This window comes from Trichechus manatus, unplaced genomic scaffold (genome assembly GCF_000243295.1).
Source record: "Trichechus manatus latirostris isolate Lorelei unplaced genomic scaffold, TriManLat1.0 scaffold00009, whole genome shotgun sequence".
In the NCBI taxonomy this organism is placed as follows: domain Eukaryota; kingdom Metazoa; phylum Chordata; class Mammalia; order Sirenia; family Trichechidae; genus Trichechus; species Trichechus manatus.
Genome location: NW_004443945.1, coordinates 25,668,850 through 25,690,259, shown reverse-complemented (window position 1 = coordinate 25,690,259; position 21,410 = coordinate 25,668,850). Strand labels below are relative to the sequence as shown.

Genomic DNA, 21,410 nt, shown 5'->3' with positions numbered 1-21,410 from the left:
GGAAGTCAGCACAACTGGACTAAACCAAAGCTAAGAAGTTTCCTGAATACAATCAAACACTCTGAGGGACAGAGTAGCAGAGGTAGGGGTCTGGGGACCATGCTTTCAGGGGACATCTAGGTCAAATGGCATAACAAACCTTATTAAGAAAATGTTCTGCATCCTACTTTGGTGAGTGGCGTCTGCGGTCTTAAAAGCTTGCAAGGGGCCATCTAAGATACATCAATTGGGGAATCTGGGGTGGAAAGGAGGAGTGTGCTGTCACAGTATAGGGAGAGCAATTATAAATTTTTGTATGGGAGACTAACTTGAAATGTAAACTTCATTTAAACTACAACAATAAAAAATTTTTTTAAAAAAAGGACGTTTTAGTTTGACACATGAATAGCTTCCAAGAGACATTCAGTGTTTGTCCTGTGATAAAATACAAGCATAAAAGGAAAAAGCATCAGACCAGAAGGCATAAAACCTTAGTTCTAGCCATGTCTTTTCAATAAAAGACTGGATGATCTTGACAAAGTCATGGAATTTCCCTTCTTATATGATTTTCTAAATTCCCTTCAACTTTAAAAACCTAATATCCATAAGCATATATATCAGGCTATGAATAACTATTTTCATGCTAAAATGACATCCTCGTATATTAAAATAGGCCCAATAATAATATGACTTAAACATACAATTTTGACACAAATAAATGTTCACTGAGATAAGCATAATCTAAGTACATAAGGGTAAACAAACAGCTCAAAGCAGCCATAAGAATGCCCTTTATGATTATTTTGTTTCTAGTAGTTTCAGAAATCTGTGTGACTTACTAAAAAAATAGCTTTATTAGTAAATAGATGTCAAAGTATAAAAACTAGTATACATGCAATTTTCATAGAAGTTGCATTAAATGCATTCATTATATTAAAGTCCCAAGTGATTATATTATTACCATTATGTTAATACAAGAATTTTTTCAGACCGGTAATTTTTTTTAAACAGATTGTATTATTAAAACTTATATTTACAAACTATAGCACAAACTAATCATCAAATTATACTGTTAGACAAATACAATAAAATACATTAAATTTTAAAATTGAGAAAACAATGTGGAAAAAGGAATGGGAAAAAGCACTGGGGGATTAACTAATACAATTCTACAATGTAGAAACAAACAAACAAAACAGAGGTAAAAACACAATACTAAAAAGCATGTTTAAATGTTTCTCTACCAATGGATGATAGAGAAAAGTATATCCCAGATAGAAACCAAAATACAAATGACCGTGAATTCTACTTTGTATCAGGTTTTCTATCTCTCATCTCCTGTTCCATAATTCCTACTCTATCAAACGTGTAATGCCTCTCATATTGCCTTTCATTTAAAAAAGATGTCCAAGTGTTGCTTGATAGCTATTTTTTTTAAGATTCACCAAAAAAGAAATAAAGAAAAGCTAACTAATAAAAATATGGAAAATACAGATCCAAAATTAACAGTCCAAAAGCAATGAAAAACTCAAATTTCCATCAGTGCTGCGGGCTACAAAGATTAAAACACTTTAACTGCAAAATAAAGTATAAATAAACATACAACAACAAAATTAAGAACAGTGAGATGAAAGATTTTTATTTGCAAGTTTCATACCTTTTGCAGAAGACCTTGCTTTGTTGCATGGTGAGTATACCAAGTAAGAGAATGTAGAGGCGTTCACTAATTCAGTTTTTTGTCAACTTGTTTCTTAATTTTGAGAATTCCATTTAAATTTTGCAGAAACTCAAATCAGACAAACATCCATGCAAGAAAATAATGGCATTTGTGCAATGAGCTATTACACTAGAAGAAAAAGCATACCTTATAAAAAGATAGAGATAGCTGATAAACCAAAAAAGAGTTCCCACATTCTTCTCTTAATACTTCTAACTGTGAATGTCTTATAAAGAATAAAAGAAGATATGGAATAGAATGAACTTATAAAATCTACAAAAGATACTCATCTTCAGTGTGATTAAAGAGAGGTAATAATTCTTTATTTTGTGAAATAAAAATTGAAGCTTAAAAAGTTTATTCAGAAAATAGCAAGAAATCTCCCTGGAGATCATTATATTGTTTGCTAACTGTAACAGTTGGTTTCATAGATTTAAGCAAATGCTGGTCTTCATGATGTTAAAATAAATGGCAAAAATATAAGCGCTGACAGAGAGGTAGTGGAATCTTTCAAATAAAAGTTTTAGCTTCAATTATTTAAGAGGAAAAATGTCCAAGTTTGGCATAAATATTATTTGCATAGTATTTTATATTCAGGAAGGTAATCCCTATGTAAATATTGGGCTTTGCTTTAATTTGACAAGTAAGCTGAAAGTTACCCTCATATTAATCAATAATCAACACATTTACTCATAAGAAATCAATATATTTGTCTTAGTCATCTAGCGCTGCTATAACAGAAATACCACAAGTGGATGGTTTAATGAAGAGAAGTTTATTTCCTGACAGTCAAAGTAGGCTAAAAGTCAAAATTCTGGGTGTCAGCTCCAGGGGAAGGCTTTTTCTCTATGTCAGCCTTCTTCTCTTCGGTGTTCCCCCAGACTAGGAGCTTCTCTGCACAGGGACCCTGGTCCAAAGGATGCTCTCTGCTCCCAGCACTGCTTTCTTGAAGGTATGAGGTCCCCAACTCTCTGCTTGCTTCCCTTTCTTTTTATCTCTTGAGAGATAAAAGGTGGTGCAGGCCACACCCCAGGGAAACTCCCTTTACATTGGATCAGGGATGTGACTTGGGTAAAGGTGGTGTTACAATCCCACCCTAATCTTCTTTAGCATAAAATTACAATCACAAAATGGAGGCCAACCACACAATTCTGGGAATCATGGCCCAGCCCAACCGATACACACATTTCTTGGGGGATGTAACTCAAACCATGACAGTATTTATTGCAAAAGCACTTCTTTATGAAAATTGTACATATATGTGTGGGTGTGTGTACAGATACATATATGAACAAAGATGGTATGTATATGCAGGCATAAGATATTCATTCTAGTGTTGACATGTACCCAAAGAGATAGCTCCATGTATTAAGTTACAGAATAAAATAGAGTTAATTTCCAATTAAATTATAAAAGAAAGTATCTAAAATATATCCAGAGGAAAACAGCAGCAGTTAGAATTAAAAATAAAAGAATAGAAAATCCAAGAGAAACAATTAGATCTTACAGTAAATAGTATAACCGTAAGAAAGAACAAAAAGGTTCATTGTGAAAAAGATGCTCTGAACAGAAAGAAATATGACTAAAATATCCAAATGGAAAATTAGAAAGTGGTTTATTTAGTAACTTTAGCTAACTCTTAATGAAAATGTATTGCACTTCCTAGAATACTTTGATGATGTATAGAATATGATGAGTAAAATTGTTTCTCAAGTGTGATGTATCTAGGAAATAGATCAGTGAAACAAAAAGAGTAATATCATCACAGCATACAAACAGAAAATTCACATATAGATGCAAAAAATCACAGTTTACATTGCATTTATGTTCAAAATAAAACACCACTTTTTCACATTCTGAAGTTCTTCCCCCCAAATATGGAAAGAAAAACAAGCCAGGGCTTCAATATAATATTTTTTCCAACCTGGAACAGCTGCAAAAAACAAATCCTGCTGGAGATAAGCTTGGTTATAAATATCAACATTCCCTTTAAATAAGGGAGTCCACTTTTCATACCATCTGCCTCTTTCTAAAAGGGAAAAAATATGAAAATCACAAACTAGGACATTCCCTTTCAAATAAAGCATTTAAAAAATGAACGTAGTATAATAGCTATGAACTGCTCTGAGCCTCTGCCTTTAAACTTGCTTTGTTTAGCTCAGATCAGAAGCTGGGATTTTGCGAAGGTAAACAGCTTTTATTTCATGAATAAACTACTACCTAAAGCAATTAAAGAAAAAAACTGCTGTTTTCCAACTTTTTTCCCACTATTGGCCATAGTCATAATCTCTGATTGATCATATTTCTCCCTAATATGATCTGAGGGGAATGTTAAGGCATCTTGGTCAGCATCACACTACCCACTGTTCATTTTTTAACTAAAAAAAAAAAAAAAAAAAAAAAAAAACCCACTGCCATCGAGTCAATTCCAACTCATAGTGATCCCACAGGGTTTCAGAGGCTATCAGTCTCTACGGAAACAGACTGCCACATCTTTCTCCAGTGAAGCTGCTGGTGGTTTCAAACCGCCAACCTCTCGGTTAGCAACTGCTTTAACCACTGTGCCACCTGGGCTCCTTAACTACATATGTCACTTTTGTTACCTCTACTTTTCTGAATTTTTTTTTTAGAGCCTGTTTCAAACACTTTCATGTTATCTTCCAGTACAAAATTCTAGTTACTAACAGAATTGGATTTTTTTAATGCAGATTTTATCCTCTGCAAAATCCTTCCTATGCCTCTCTCAGCACTGGTCTTTTCATACTCAAGTTTGGATTTTATCTTAAAACCTTCTTTCTTCTTTGCCCTTAATTATTTTTCATTCTTTGTTAATGACCTTGTGATTGAACATTTTAATTTTTCACTGTACCACATCATTACTACTTCAGTAATGAAGTTCATAAGCCATATCTGTTATTTAACTCTTTAAAGCATTCACAAGAAAGAATTAATGTAAGATGGTCTGCCAAATAAAGTGGTTCAGAGTAGTATACTGGACATGTCTACAGAAAGAAATATCCAGTATAGTAATAGCGAGATTGCTTGACAGAAAGTATAAGAAATGTAAGACAGAGAAAAATGGCATCCTCTGTTTTAACGATATCTGTAGTTACCAAACCAAACCTGTTGCTGTCTAATTGTTTCTGACCCATAGTCACCCTATAGGACAGGGTAGAACTGCCCCCATAGGTTTCCAAGGCTGTAAATCTTTACAGAGGCAGACTGCAACATCTTTCTCCCACAGAGTGGCTGTAGTAAATGTTTGGTGAATTCCCTGAATTATGGTGGTAGGATTCTGAAAAGCTACTGAAACAAAGGCACGGGGGAGCCCTGACATATTCATTCTCGTTCTTAGGTTAATTCTCTCCCCTCTTCTTTCTCTCATACACACATAAAGTCACACCCACATACTGCAAACAAGAAGAATAAAATTGAATCTTTAATCATGAGCATTTGCAATTATTTTAAGGTACTAAGACTGTATTTAAATATGTCCTTCGTAGAAAAAATATATTCTAGGACTTTTTTTTAAATTCACTTTTATTCTGCTTTAGCCATGGACCACCTAGGTCTGTAATTATAGAAAACAAACTTCCTTTACAAATGGCAAATCACATTTAGTTGCTTTCCTGGAATGCTGTATCTTCAGTGTGTAACAAGGGAAGAGATGGAAAGATTTCTTCACAGTAATGGTCAACAATATTTAATCTCAATTAATTAAAATAAATAACCATTTTACAGAAATCAACATTTCATCCTTTCAATAATTTGATGTAGGCACTCTGCAATTATATGAACAATTAAATTAGCAGTGTTGCCACAGAATACTTATTTTACCTTAGACCTATTATCAACTATTAGGCTTAAAATATTAAAAAAGTTTTCTTCACATTAAACTTAGTCTATTGTTTATTTCTGACTTTCCCCCCTCTAGAATGTAGTACCATGAGAACAGGGATCTTTGCTTTGTACACTGAAGAATCCCAAACAATAGAACAATGTCTGGCATATAACAGATACTAAACACATATTCTTCAGTAAATAAACTCCTGAAGATAGTTGATTAACTTGAAACATCTATATTTTATGTTAACTTATTGCAAACATATTTTAAAATATTTTTGGTTTATAATATTACTATAAGCTACCTATCTTTTAAGGAGCCCTGGTGGCACAGTGGTTAAGCACTCAGCTGCCAAATGAAAGGTGGACTGTTCAAACCCACCAGCTGCTCCATGGGAGAAAGATATGGCAGTCTGCTTCTGTAAAGATTAAAAAAAAAAAAAAACCCGTTGCCATCAAGTCGATTCCAACTCACAGTGACCCTCATAGGACATAGTAGAACTGCCCCATAGGACTTCCAAGGAGCAGCTGGTGGCTTCGAACTACTGACGTTTGGGTTAGCAGCCAAACACTTAACCACTGTAGCACCAGGGTCCTGTCTGTAAAAATTACAGCCTTGGAAACTCTGTGGGGCAGTTCTACCCTGTCCTTAAGGGTTGCAATGAGTCAGAATCGACTCGACAGCAATGGGTATGGGTATCTATCTTTTATAAGAATATATGCCTGATAAAAGATGGGTTAGCTCTTCCTCACTCTAGCTTGTTTCCTTTCTGGTTCTGTCACTTTTTAGCTGTTAACCAAGTGTCATGATTGAATTGTGTCCCCCAAAAATATCTGTCAATTTGGCTAGGTCATGATTCCCAGCATTGTATGATTGTCTACCATTTTGTGATCTGATATGATTTCCCTATATGTTGTAAATCCTATAACTATGATGTAATGAGATGGATTAGTGGCAGTTATATTGATGAGATCTACAAGATTAGATAGTGTCTTAAGCCAATCTCTTTTGAGATATAAAAGACAGAAACAAGCAGAGAGACATGGGACCTCTTACCACCAAGAAAGCAGTGCCTGGAGCAAAGCGTGTCCTTTGGACCTAATGTTCCTGCACTGAAATGCTCCCAGACCAAGGGAAGACTGATGATCGACAAGGACCCTCCTCTAGAGCTGAGAGAGAAGAGACAGACTTCCCCTGGAGTTGACACCCTGAATTTAGACTTGTAGCCTACGAGACTGTGAGAGAATAAATTTCTCTTTGTTAAAGCCATCCACTTGTGGTATTTCTGTTATGGCAGCACTAGATAACCAAGATACAAAGCTAAGCTCGTTTTCCATTTTTAAAATAGGAACAGTAAGAGTATCTCATCTTATGGCTGTTTTAAGGTTAAATTAAATAGGTAATTCATGTAAAGTATTTAGCATGACGCCTCTCACATAGTAAGTGTTCAATAAATGTTACTAAGTACCATTATACCATACTGGTTTAATCAGTTACTTACTGTTAAGGCGCTGCACAGCCCAAATAGATTTTAGACCAAAAAACAGCCTGAACTTGATGAACTCACTTTCATAAAAAAATCAATGAACTCCTTTATATTTAAGGTTCTTAGGATATAAGAATGGTCTCAGAATATACTAGAGCCTCTAACAGGTTAATCACATATAAATTGTACAGTTTCTGCTATTAGTTGATCTCCTAACCATCTTCTACCATCAGCTAAGTGATTTCAACAAAAGTATCTTTGGATAACTTTAAAGATGCCAAATTATGTACGCTGTTTTATCAGTTAAGTGCCGGAAACTCTGGATGAATAAAGTTATCACTTACATGCTTCCAGTATATATGCAGAATCAATACTTAAAAATATTTTTAAAAAAATGTTTAAACATTATACCCCAGTTTTATAGCCAACAAATGAATCTATGATTTTTGTGAGAAGTCCCAAATTATTCTCCAGTCTAAGAAAAAACCTTCTCAGGTTAACACTTCCACCAATTCTTCCTTATTCTCACCTCAGGAGTTGTAAGCTCTTGATGTCATTTCTACTAAGCCTATAAATCACTATTTCTCTTATATATCTACCACCTGCATTATGCAGGTCAGTACAGTTCCTTCTACTAGAAAAGACTGGCATTACATAAAACTGGTTCCGCCATGGAAGCATCAAAACTTTAATCTGCAGTCATCTACTTAGTGTCCCTAAATGTTTAAAATACTCTGGACTTAACACATAATGGGAAACAAGAAACATAATTTCAGAAAATCATTTACAGTACATTCCAATGTCTTGAAAAAACCTTTAAGAAAAATATTATAAATATTCCAGTTACTTTTCTATTGCCTTTTTAAACATTAAACTTTACCATAGCATTACATTAATTTATTTAAAAGTCTTCCATAAAAAAAATTATTTTCTAAAAGTACTGGATAACACTTCACCAGTTTTAGAAAATTTTTCCTCTGTTATGAAGTGACTGTGTTTTTATTATCACAATAACCAATATTCTTGGGTAGGGAGTATATTTATACCTTAAGAACCCTTCTAACGGATACTACATGCACAAAATTCTTTAAAAGTACATACTTTCAAATTATCACTGAATTCTAAACAATTTAAAGAAAAAAGTATCTGAGTTTCCCAAAGCAATTAAGTGCAGTAAAATGTGTAACCTGGAGTTTTACAGGTGCCTAACACTGCCCTGCAAACTTTCTGCCCCAAATCTGCCTTATCTTCCATCTGGCTCAGTAGCCATTCCAACTTGCAGAGTTCTCCTGAAGTACCCCCTCCCACACACACACACACCTTCATTTTAGTCTGGCACATGGGCTTCTTTCCCAAGTCACAAAGAAAATATAGGCCATCAGATAAGAATCACTCACTTTGCAAGCTTGTTCTCACTCATTCTTTCTGTAACACACACCCACACACACATTTACATATACACACACCAAGCCCAAACACACACTCTCAGACATGGACATTATCTTTATCAGTATGTCTACTTTGATTTCAGTGTAAGAAATGTCCCAGCTCCTGCCAAGGCTTCCACTGTGCTCTAGAGCTGACCCCTTTCACACTTTCCCTCTATTTTTATCTTTTGTACCTCTCCTTTCCATCTCCTGTCACTACTTTAATCTGGGGTCTCACCTGAATTACCCATCAGTATAACTGATCTCAAGGCTTCTAGTCTCGCTCCCCCCTCAAGTCCATTCCCTACATGGCTCAATAATCACTCACAAAATAAAATTTGATCAAGAAATTCCCCTGCAGTATACTGTATCCTTCATTTCTTCCCTATGTCCTTTAAGATGGAGTTCTAACTTCATACTTTGGTATAATCTGACTCCTGCTTTTCTCTCCAATCCCTTTACCTGCCTTTAGCCCACACAGACTCTGCACTCCAACTACTTTGCATCATATACAGTTCCCTTAAATTATCATGCTACATAATAGATTACTGCCTTTGCCCATGCTGTTCCTTTTTCTGGAAATGTTTTTTTAAATACTTCTTCACCTGATATACTGTATCTTATACTCCTGATTAATTCTATTCACAGATCTTCCAATTCTCCTAGGTACAAGACAATATTGCACTTCACAGCACCTCATTTAAAATTAAGCAATTTGCTTCAACCAATGAATCTCTAAATGCTTGTGCAGAATTAGCCACTCTCCTGTCTCTCTGCTGCAGTGATCATGTAAACATGTCCAGATGCAGCCTTGGACATCTTGGATCACCAAGCTTCCCTACCAACCCATTTTGGACATGTAGCCTGTGTGAGAAATAAACTCTTGTTATATTCAGACACTGAGATTTGAGGTTGTTACTACAGTATAACCTAGGCTATTCTTACTGATACAAGGAAGCCTTTCATAAGCCTAACACAGTCTGATTTAAATGCTGCTTCTCTAAGTAATGATAGCATTCCATTCAAACTCTTATCATAACCCAACACTGTAGTAAGATGGCTGCTGTAATTATCTGTCTCCCTTATCAAACTGTGTACTTCATCCCTGTATCTTCACTATCTTGCATAGTGCTAGTTCACAGTAAGTGCTTAAAAAAATGTTTGCTGAATTAACCATTCATTCACTCATCAAGGGTCAGGTATTACTCTAGTTAGTAGAGATAGAATAAAAACAGAGCAAACAAAAATCCCTACCCTAATAACAGTTTAATAATTCTTGTGAGGGAGAATGACAGTAAACATGACAAATGAGTATAAAATATATATTTTATTAGATAGTGATAAATGCTAATGAGAAAATACAGAGCAGGGAAAGGAATATAAAGATGGGCCTCACTGAGAAAGTAATCTTTGAATAAAGACCCAAAGGAAAGTAAGGAAACTGGTCATGTAGATATCTAGGGGGAAGATCAGTTTAGTAGAGGGAACACCAAGTGCAAAATCACTGAGATAGGAACCTGCCTAGCATGTTCAAATATCAAAGGGCTAGTATGGCTAAGAAGCCCTGGTGGCACAGTGGTTAGGAGCTCGGCTGCTAACCAAAAGGTCAGCAGTTCAAATTCACCAGGCGCTCCCTGGAAACCCTATGGGGCAATTCTACTCTGTCCTATAGGTTTGCTATGAGTCTGAACTGACTCAATGGCAATGGGTTTGGTTTGGGTTAGTACGGCTAAAAGGAGCCCTAATGGCACACTAGTTAAGCACTTGGCAGCTAACCAAAAGGTCAGTGGTTCGAACCCACCAGCATCTCCACAGGAGAAAAGACCTGGCAATCTGCTCCCATAAAGATTTATAGCCTAGGAAACTCTGTGGGGCAGTTCTACTCTGTCCTGCAGAGTCGCTGCAAGTCTGAATCAACTCTGTGGCACACAATAACAACCATAACAAGTATGGCTAGAGCAAGTATATGAAGACAAGAGTAGCTTAGAGATGGCATTAGGGAGATAACAAGGGGCCAATTTAAGAGCTTTGGATTTTATCTTGAGTGAAATGGGGAGCCCGTGAAGGGTAGGGAGTAGCAGTGGAGAACAGCAGGAGATGAGGAACGAGGTCAGAGATATAATAGTGGTTCACATTCTTTCATTTTATGCCATATTGCCTCTCCCCACAATACATGTAAAATATGGATATATCAATTAATCAAGATTAGATTAAAAATAATGTTGAATAACTGATATTTTATGACGACCTTAATCTATTCATCACTTACTACAAAAGGATATTGATTCTAACCAAAATATAATAATTTATCAAAATATAATAATATATCAGACATCAAGACAGACCATGTATTTAATGCAGCATCAAATCCTAGAAGAAAATAATACTAAATGATTTAATAAATAAATCTGATATAGATTTATAGTACTATGGACCTTGCTTCATTTGCTTGAAATTGCCTAAATATAACAAAGTAAATATAACTAAAAACATTTCCCCACTGTAATACCACCTTCAATAAGAAAAAACTATGTTCCAAACCCGAGTTCACTGCCAGAAGCAAACAAACCAAAACAAGTAAAACAAAGGGAAAGAAAACAAACTACAAATCAAAACACCTTTTGCCAAATGTCAAATTAAATAAACACACCTTGCGTTGTGTCCTTGATGCTGCCAAGTCTGAACTCTGGAGGGCTGCCAAGGGGTAAGATGTTTCCAAAGGCAAGGTCTTTACAGAGTTCTGGATGTCTGCTGTGCTCGCATTCCTAGCAAGTTCAATTACAGATACCAAAAATAATACTCTTGGTTGCTTTTTCTTACTGTAATTCAAAAAAGAATATATGGAAATATTAAGAGGATGATATCCAGATCCCTAATTATCCACAAAATTAAATCACAGTGTCAGCATTTTGCAAAATACTTTTTGGTATGCTAATTCTGTTACATGTTCAATCAAAATAAGTTTTCATGCCAAGTACATTTGGAAAATGTTGCATACTATGCCTTTTTTTTTTTTTTACAAAGCACATTATCATAATAAAATCTCTGAGAAATCATGTAATAGAAAAGCCTATTTAAATTTATTTAACCCAATGTGTCCCAAATTTATTTGGGTAAAGACCCTGTTGAAACTGTAACAACTAGTAATATTATTTTTGCAGGAAACATTTTAAGAATGGTTCATTGTACACCTATTCCTCACTTATTGACAATCTCGTTATATGATATTTCGCATTTATGACAATAGTAAAATATCTACTATCTGAGTATTTTGTGCATTAACGACATACGACTGGAGTAATGACCACCAAGGTGCAAGGTGAGAGTAACGTTGGCTGTGATAGTTAAGGTTGTGTCAACTTGGTTGGGCCATGATTCTCAGTGGTTTGGCAGTTATGTAATGATGTAATTTGGCAGTTATGTAATAATGTAGTCATCTCCCATTTTGTGATTTGATGTGGTCATCCTCCATTTTCGCAAAACGCTATTTTCGCATAACAACCTGGTCTTTGGAACTTAACCATGTCAGTGAGGAGTGTATATACAGCCATTATCTTTCCTTTCAAGGAAAAGTTTGATATAAATAAGGCAAAGGTAGGTATATCCGAAGGCAACTTTTATTCTTTGAAGGTATAGTCACAGAAGTAAATAATTATAGGTTGTGTTATATTTGAAAAAGTTTTTGAGAACCACGATTCTAAAGCACCAATCTGATCATAATGCTCTACTGTTTGAAAACCTTAAAAGGGTTCTCGTTTCCTAGAAGATGAAAGTTACTTTGCATGACATATAAGAGCCTTCTCAATCTGGACCCAGGAGGCCTTATGCCTCAGCTCCAGAAACCCTTCTCCAAATTTATGCTCCAGCCACTGAATTTGTTACCATTTCTCAACCACACCATCCTATTGACAGATTAGTGGCTTTGCAACTCTTATCTACAGTATCTCAGATTATACCTACTCTTAGCCTTATCTACACTGAATTCATAAGTATCCTTCAAGACCCCACTTTAATACCACTTCCTCTGTAAAATTTATCTCTACCTACCAGATAAATATTTGATGATTAACTGATTGACATATAACTCACTTATTACATATTGTACATGCTTATCTCTAGAAGCACTTAGAGAATTCTGGCATACAACAGTAAGGCATTCATTAATGCTTCCTGAAAAAGTTACAGTATTAACTGATTTTTGTCCTTGGAAATGAAATTCTAAAATCATTACATGGATTTTGTTTCATCTAAGGCACAGAGGTAGAAAAGATGAAATGTGGACTACTACATGTAAAGAATAACAACAATAATAATAATTCTTGGTTTTAACCTCAAAACATAATAAGACCAAAGAGATGTTGGGGTAAATAAAGCATTTAATGGGCAATAATTCAGTAGATTTGGATCCCCTGAATTAAAAAAGTTTAATTTTATGCACTAAAGTTTATAGTTTAGGGCAGCCGTTGGCAAACTTTTTTTGTAAAAGGTCAGACAATAAAAATAGTAGGCACTGCGGGCCAAGATACAAAAGGAAGTTATAACTGTGTCAAGGCAATATGCAGTGCACTGTTTTGGCTTAAACTGTGTCCCCCAAAAAGACATGCTGAAGTCTTAACCCCCAGTACCTGTGAGTGTCACCGTATTTGAAAATAGGGTCTTTTCAGATGTAATTAGTTAACATGAGGTCATACTAGAGGGAGATAGAATCTCATTCAACATGACTACTGTCCTTATAAAAAGAGAAGAGATACAGAGAGACACACAGGGAAGAATGCCATGTGACAAGGGAGGAAGAGATGAGAGTTACGCTGCCACAAGTCAAGGAACGCCTAGGATTACAAGAAGCAGTAGGAGACAAGGAAGGATCTTCCCCTACAGCCTTTGGAGAGACCATGGCCTTGCTGACGCCCTGAATTTGGACTTCTAGCCTCCAGAACTATAAGAGAATAAATTTTTGTTGTTTTAAGCCACCCAGTTTGTGATAATTTGTTACGGCAGCCCTAGGACACTAATATATGCACCAAGCAGCAGTGCAAAGCAATGAGAGTACCACAGGTCTCTGCTGGGTGGTGGAAATGGTTTGCACTTGACAACTAACCTAAAGGTTGGCAGTTCAAACCCACCTAGCAGCACTATGGAAGAAAGGCCTGGTAATCTGCTTCTGTAAAGACTACAGCCAGGAAAACCCTAAGGAGCAGTTCTATTCTGTAAAACATGGGGTCTGCATGAGTTGAAATCAACTAAACAGCAACAGATTTTTGTTTTGTTTTGTTCTATTTTTTGGTTTTGCAACCATTTAACACTGCTGTTGTAGTACAAAAGCAGCAATAGATTACACATAAACAAATGCATGGCTATATTCCAATAAAACTTTATTTATGAACAATAAAATTTGAATTTCATGTAATTTTCACAGTCACAAAATATTATTATTCTTTTGATTCTTTGTTCAATCATTTTAAAATGTAAAAACTATTCTTAGTTCGTGAGTTGTATGAAAACAGACAGTGAGCCAGATTTCGCCCACTGGTCAGAGTTTACTGACCCATTTAGATGTATTTAAATCTACTAGTATTCTTGGATTACCAGATTTTACCTCTAGCATAAACAAATCAGAAAATCTCAAATTTTTATTTAAATCTAGGTTGTTAATTCATTTTTACGTTTTATTTCTCTTCATGCAAGCAAGTTTTTACATTTTCAATCTGTTTTTAACTAGACTTAACATAATTATTTAGAGTTACCTCTATACTCTAGGAATCTAGGGCACATCACTAGTTTTGCTGGATTTTTCTTTTTTTTTTTTTAAGATCATGGCTTTTGTGTTCATATTGCATTATTATTCAGTGTTTGTATATGTCTTAGTTTTTGTTTTTCCTCCCAAAAAATAGTTTATAGTGTCCCTTATATACTTAGAAGTGGCTTTCTGTTGCCATCACACAAGAAATGCAAACTGCAAAGGGGAAAAAAAAGTTCTAAAAATGTTGCTGTTGTCTTCTGGCATTTAGCACTGCAGAAATTCCTGATAGTAACACGCTTTTTTTTTTTTTTTTAATGTTTTTAGATATGTGAAGGATATTTTAAAATCATTATAATTTGAGAATTTTGTGATAGTGTTTTTTAGCTATTGTGTCTTACTAAGAGAAGACCTTTCATCTGCACTGATCGTTCTTTTCCAGCTCAGGAAAGTTTTATTTTGTGTTATCTCTTTATTACTTTCCTTTGAAATAATCAGTTCTCTTCTTTAGGAACAATTATCTACATTCTGATTTCTTCTTCAGAAACTTCAAATATCCATATGGTGAAGTTCATTCTTTGTCCTCCATATTAACATCATCTTTTTTGCAATTTTTTAAATTCTACTAGAAGAGATTCTCCAGTCTTTTTTCCACACTGATTAAACTTTCTACAATAATAACAGTTCTACTCTTTACTGCAACAAATAGGGATCTGCTATTGTAGAAGGAAGAATAACGGCCAATAGATGTCCAAGACCTAATTCCCCGAACCTGTAAATACCTCACCTGGCAAAACGGACATTGTAGACGTAATCAGTTGAAGAACACTGAAATAGGGAAATCATCCTGTATTATCTGTGTGGGTCTTGAAAAATGGATAACTTTTCCCACCTGTGGTAAGAGGAAGGTGTGACTACCGAAGAATGGTCAGAGAGATGAAATGTTACTAGTGTTAAAGATGGAGGAAGGGGCCCTGAGCCAAGAAACTGGGCAGCCTCTAGAAGCTGGAAAGACAAGGATATAGATTCTCTCCTAGAGCCTCCAAAAAGGAATTTAGCCCAGTGAGATCCATGTCAAACTTCTAAACTACAGAACTGCAACATAATAAATCTGTGTTAAGTCATCAAATTTTTGGTAACTTATTCCAGCAGGAATAGAAAACTAATACACCTCTCACATTTTTAGTTTCTTTGCCATCTTTTTGTATTCCCTTATTATCTTCCTACTGTCACTTCCTCACTGTAAGTTTTATATGGAGTTCTTCTAACCATAGAGCCCATGTATTTTTTGCATATTTTAGATGTCACAGAATTTCCTGAAATGTTCTTCTTTGGTTTAAACATTTTAGATTTTCAGAAGTATGAAGCTGTCATTAACTGCTACTAAAGTGGCAAGGATTAGCATGAATAAAATTCCTGGAAATGGATCCAGGCCTCATCTTCCCACATCTCCAAGATCCTCATTGCCGCCCTTCTGTGTCACTTCCTGTCTCACCCTAGCCACATAAGAGTTAGATCAAAACATCCCTGCCACTCAAGGCCAGGTCTTCAGGAACCAGCTGTAGGCTCATGAGTCTGCACAACTCCTGCCTTCAGATCAGCCAGTCTCTCTTCCTCTAGCCCCCTTGGGATAGGTCATACTAACTGCCCATGGAGCCCTTCTCTGTCACCCAGCTACCCAAAACTAGTTCCTCATGAGTTAGGACTCTGTCTTTATGACTGCCTGGGTAGCCCTCCTCTGAATTAGCCACTCCAAGCTAAATCAGTCTCATTGCCCCTTGTGAATTCATTAATTCTCTATAACTGCTCTCAAAATTCAAAGAAACTATTGCCTATAATTACCCAAAAACCCAAACCCATTGCCGTCAAGTAGATTCTGACTTACAGTGACTACAGGACAGAGCAGAACTGCTCCATAGGGTTTCCAAGGCTGTAATCTTTAAGGAAGCAGACTGCTAAGACTGCTACATCTTTCTCCCATGGAGGGGCTGGTGGGTTCAAACCACCAACCTTTCATTTAGCAGCTGAGCACCTTAACCACTGTGCCACCAGGGCTCCTTCCCTTATACTTACAGTTACCCATTTATCATAACCAGAAAGGATATAAGTGAATAGATGCATCAGACAAGGTCTGAGAGAGCTCCCAGCACACGGCCACCCTCTCTCATTCGTGGATCCAGGAGGCCCCAAAGAGAGGAAGCTCCAAGGCCAACGGTCCCTAGTCACTGGGACCTCAATGAATATACATGACTGGGGTCTTAATGTATAGTTATGATCAGGGCTTCAAACCAGTTCTTCCTGGTTCAGTTACAGCTGAGGAAACAACACCGGAACAGATTCGAATTTTTAGAATTTGGGTAAACCAGAACAGCAACCAGAACAAGAAAAATTACGGTGGAAGCCCTGCTAGAAACTTACTCTCCCTTCTAGAAAACAAGGACAGCGCAGGCATTGCATAACAACCAAATCTCTTGCTCAAGGGAGTTTGAGCAGCATGGGAAACAGAGGTGCCCTGCTCAAAGATGGCGGCCCACTGTGCCACTCTGAATGTCCACAGTCCTGGCAATAATCCAATCTCATGTATTCGTCTCCTGAAAGGTCTCACTGTGTTTCTTCAGAGTCTCCCATTCCAGAGTTTCAACCTGTAATTTTTCCCATTCCGATTACCATTCTGGATCATCTAAATTGTAAAAATTTGGTCTGTTTTCTGTTCTAGTTTTGCTTTGTCGGCCATGACTGAACCAGTTCAAAGCCCTGGTTTTGATCAATCCAATCAATGAATAAGCAAGACTGCATCATGTCCCCTCCCATCCTGAAGTTAGTTCACCAGGTGTGGGTCCTACTTGCCTGGTTATTCTGGAAAACAAAGAGCACCTTAATTGCTCTGGCTATTTTCAGAAACCAGAGAAAAAGGCCAAACCAAGTTCTTAGTCCTACACAACAGGTACACCTCTAAGTCTTCTGTTGCTTTCCTTTTCCTTAGTTTGGTGGGTTTTCCCCCACTTTATTCATTTTTTAATGCTAAATTTATGTAGAATATTTTGGCACTAGAAGAGACCTTATCATCATTTAGTCCAGTGTTTTCCAAATATGTGTGTGGTGGCAGGAGTGGAAAGCAATGTTGAGGGAAGGAGAGGAGACAAAGAATGGACCCCTAGGAACACAAACAAAACAGAATCAGAAACTGAGGGGTTCTTTTTCAAATTATACCTTCCTATTCCGAAAAAAATGCGATATGCCACTACCCAGAAAGATTCAGTGCTGTATTGAGTCATTGTGACGAATGGGAATGTATTAAAATGGTCAAGCATATTGTTCTAGTTCAGCAAATTAGGAGAGAAAAATAAATCTTCAACCCTTTCTTTTCAGAGATGAGGAAATTTTGATGGGTGGAAACATTATATAACCCAGCAAAGGACATATCTACTGCTGGAGCCAAGTATAAAACTTTCAGTCCAGTCAACTTCTGTAAGTTATAAGCCATAATATACAATCAGGACTTTGCCAGAGATATCCACATAATTTATTATGCTATACCCTGAAATATTTGAGTCATATTATTAATATTTAACAATGTAAGACAAATGTTCTTTGGATTACACCATCTTCCTTTAATCTTTGCCAAAATTAAAGTTGTTCAGTATAATTAGTCTGCAATTTTTGTGTGTGTAACTACTTCACTACGTACTACTACTACAGAAGAACTAAGCTACTGTATTCCTCTTGTCATTTTCCATGAGCAGTGGCTTGCAAACCATGCAATTTACAAGAGTCTCTCACTTATGAAATTGTCTTCATTTTTCAAATAACAAAGTCTGCTAAACCCCTGAGTACAGAGTACTTATCTCTTTACTGTTTAACATTTTAAATATTAAGAGGGAATCTATGAAATCATCTTTTCTTTTTCATTAAAATATATGTCTCATTGGAGACAGTGGTGCTTTAGTGGTAGAATTCTCACCTTCAATGTGGGAAACCCAGGTTCGATTCCCAGTCAATGCATGTCAAGTGAAGCCACCACCTATCTGTCAGTGCAGGCTTGTGTGTTGCTATGATGCTGAAAAGATTTCAGCAGAGCTTCCAGACTAGGATAAAAGGCCTGGCAATCTACTTCTGTAAAATCAGCCAGTGAAAACCTTATGGGTCACAGTGGTCCAATCTCACTGTGCATGGGGTCTCCATGAGTTGGGAGCCAACTGGACAACAGCTAACAACAAAAACAACTCACTCTATTTTGCAAAGATACTTAACATTTCTACCATATAATTAAGGATCAAATTATGCAACAAGGCATGAAAACGATAGCTCTAGGACTGTATATTTATGTCTTCAGTAAGAAATATCTCCAGAATACCAAATACAATAAAATATGTATCCATATTTTCCATTAATGTCATTTTAGTCATTCTGGGAAAATATATTTTTAAAAAACTATATTCTAAGCAGTAATTTTTTTAAGAGTTTCACACTTAAGAGTAAAATCTATTGATACTAAACACATGGATACATATAAATAAAGATTAGAGCGAAACCTCCTTTCTGGCCTAGGCTCATGTTTCCATGTAGAGGAACTTCTACCGGAAGTTGGAGATGCTTTTAGCACTGGAATCAGGGAAGGAAATTCTTCACTGAGTTGGCGGACTCCTCCATTACACAATATTTAACATCCTTGAACTTCAAGGTCCCAAAAGTTAGTAGCACCTCCTCTAAACACATTGTGATAATTAAACACATCCCACATACTTTAAATGGCCCAGAGGTTATCACCCAGAATTGAAATCCAGAGCAGTGGACTAACAGTCCTAGCCTCAGACACCACCCCTTATTCACAGCTTCCTAATAGGAGAGTTATCTGACTGGTGACTGAAATTCATTGGTTTACATTACTCCAACGGGTAGAGCTAACCTGTTATAAACCTGTAAGCACTAGAGGTTTGCCCTCTTTTGCCTCCCTCTCTGCTCGGGACCATGAAAGCAGTGATTCTGGGTCACTGTATCAGTTCTGCAAACTGAAACTTTTTGTCAGTTGAGCTAAATAAAGTCTAGGCTCTGGGAAAGGAAGTGGGGATGGAAGGGGGCAGGAAGCAACAGTATTCATTTTTGGTCCCCCATCTAAAGCCTCATCCTCAATCAGCTCATCAGTAACAAAGGTAATATTTCAAACTCCATGTACTTGTTTACAAACTCAGGAGGGGAAAGAAAGCAGAAAAATGTCATGCAAGACACTTCAGATGCTATCTAACCAGAACACAAAATCAATTAAGGGTAGATGAGTGGGTTTCCATCTTCATTTTCAAATAATCCAATGATAAAAGGAGAAATCACAAGGGAAATTCAAAAATACTTTAAACCGAGTGACAATGTTTACATGTGTTTACAAATTCATATCACATAGAAAAACAGATAGATTAAAAGTGTAATCAATGACAATTTGTATATGTGTACATCATTATTTTAAAAGTACTTTCACAACCAATTATTCCTTGTTACTTTTTTAAGGGCACATATTGGTAATCCCATTTTACAGATGAGAAAACAGTCATGAGGGTAATTGCCCAAGGACAAACATTTCATATCCCTGCCAGTTTCCTGACTTCTAGGCCAATGTTCTTCCCAGGCAGGGTTAACAAGCAGCACAAGTTTCCTTCCTGGAGATTTACATTGTACACCTGGCCTCGGGAAGTAAAAGCAGACTTTCAGCTCCTTTGTGTTTTTTCTCTGTAATGTTTGTTCTGCTGAATCATTTAGGGCCACACGATATGAGCAAAGGAAAGGAGGAGATTTCAAATGGTTATCTGTGATTACCATCTTGTAGTTAATTATTAAATATGGGCCAAGTGAAGCAAAAAGGTTTTGGAAGGCGCAGTATCACCTCCCCCCATAGAAAAGGGCTGAAAGGGAGATCACATATTTGGGCCCCTCCTGTAATGAATTAGATGCCTGATGGTGCAGTGTTTAAGAGCTTGGCTGCTAACCAAAAGGTCAGCAGTTTGAATCCACCAGCCGCTCCTTGGAAACCCTATGGGGCGGTTCTACTCTGTCCTATAGGGTCCACGGCAACAGGTTAGGTTAATAATGAATTGCCTCAGCTTCCTGTGGAAACTCACTGATCTGAAAAAAGCAGCAACAAGAAAAACAACTCCACGTAAAAGAAACCTGATCGCTTCATCCCCTTTTCCCTAGCCACCTACATAGACACTAAATCTTGTGGGCACAGGGATTCATCAAACACATAAAATTATCCCTCCCTCAATAAAACCACTCCCTCCTGCATGAAACTCCACTCTAAACATTTTGGTCTGCAGATACCTGTTCATTAATAGGGGCTGAAGAAGAGGTAGGGAGATGGCGGGGGGGGGGGTATCACAGGAAAGGGAGGCCAGTGATAGAACTACACGACCAAGGGCGGGACACTGGGACAAATAGCCGCGAGTTAACTGACAGCACAAAGAAGCCAATTCCTGGCCGAGTGGAAAGCCTACGGAGGTGGGCGGGACTAACGTTTCCAGGGCCCAGCGGCAGAAACGAGACACGCAGGCAGGGCGGGAACCGCGCAAACCTTAGCAACAGCGGCGGCCACGCCCACCCTCGCGCGAACCTCGCGCCGCCATCCCCTGCCCCCACAGCGAGAGCCCTGCGCCTCCGGAAAAGGATCGTTAATTACCGTAGTACTGGGTCTCCCAGGGCTCCTCTTCCAGCGTCTCCCTCCGCCCAGCCCACCCAAGTGCCGCTTGTCTCCTAAACGCTTTGGGCTTGCTAAGGAGGTGCGCCCGCTTTCAGAGCCGGAACCCAAGCTTCCAAGGCAAGGCCTCCCCAGCCTTCACTCTCGCGCACACACACACACACCTCAGCTCAGCCAAGGCAAGGGCCGACAAACTTCGTGTCCAGTTGGAAATGTTGCTGTCCACGGTCCTGTCACTCAGAGGCGGGGGCGGGACGCGTCAGCCGCACACTCCTACTCCCAAAAGGCGGAAAGGAAAAGAGGCGGAGCTCGGCGATCAGGGGCGGGACCAGCCCTCAGCCTGCTCTCCGATAGGTGGGTTTCTCTCCCGCCTTCCGCGCGTCCTGGGCGCAAATGCGCGGGCCCTGTGGCCTCACCTTTTTGACGCGAGACCAGGCTTTTCTCTCTGGGGCACAACATTCTTCCCAGTTGGTTTTCTCACCTCCAAAAGGGAGGAACACCCAATTCACAAAATGACTGTGGAAATAAAAAAAGAAGT

At 37.5% G+C, this 21,410-nt stretch overlaps 1 protein-coding gene across 5 annotated transcripts in view; it reads right to left on the bottom strand.

Annotated features, from left to right (window-relative positions):
• Positions 1–21,163, bottom strand: part of TRIQK (triple QxxK/R motif containing) — a 92,936-nt gene extending 71,773 nt beyond the window's left edge. For 2 of the 5 annotated variants that reach the window (XM_023726081.1, XM_023726082.1), the window contains exons 1-2: positions 21,037–21,163; positions 11,104–11,272 (exon numbers count right to left, since the gene is read on the bottom strand). The gene's annotated coding sequence lies outside the window, so the exon portion shown is untranslated. Of the gene's footprint in view, positions 1–11,103; positions 11,273–20,854; positions 20,953–21,036 lie in introns of those variants that run through there. The other 3 variants (XM_023726084.1, XM_023726083.1, XM_004370776.2) reach the window with 3 other exon arrangements.
• Between the last annotated feature and the right edge of the window lie 247 nt (positions 21,164–21,410).